This window comes from Cylas formicarius, unplaced genomic scaffold, assembly GCF_029955315.1.
Source record: "Cylas formicarius isolate icCylForm1 unplaced genomic scaffold, icCylForm1.1 PGA_scaffold_1__22_contigs__length_36826433, whole genome shotgun sequence".
NCBI lineage: Eukaryota > Metazoa > Arthropoda > Insecta > Coleoptera > Brentidae > Cylas > Cylas formicarius.
In genome coordinates, this window is record NW_026844264.1 from 29343998 (window position 1) to 29344471 (window position 474).

Below are 474 nucleotides of genomic sequence, written 5' to 3' on the forward strand. Positions count from 1 at the left end.
ATTTAACGACCATTTCATCAGCGGCAAGCGGTTCTCTCAAAATGGCGGAGCGGAGCATTTCTTTGATTCTATGATGTTTAAAATTTATGTTAATGAACTTTTTGTTTAAAAAAAAAGAATGTCTTACTTTTGCAAACCCCAGCGTACAATTTCTTTCTTCTCATTTTTGAATTTGCAAGATAAACTATATTCTAAATTGAAGTTGAGAAATGTCGAGTCTGAAAAATGTATATGTAATTATTTTATTAAATGAGGTTTCTGAACTTATTAACATTAATTATGGAAACACGCATTGTCGGTCGCTCTCCAAAATCCAATTAAATATCAAGAATTTAGCGGTTGAATGTTTTCTTTTTCTGAAATATTTTGTATCGATTTAAGGTGTAATGTCATTCTTTTAAAAATTCGCCAGGATTGCGAACTAGAGCACTTATGGAAAACTATTAAAAAACTCCCCCGCTAATGTCTAAAAGT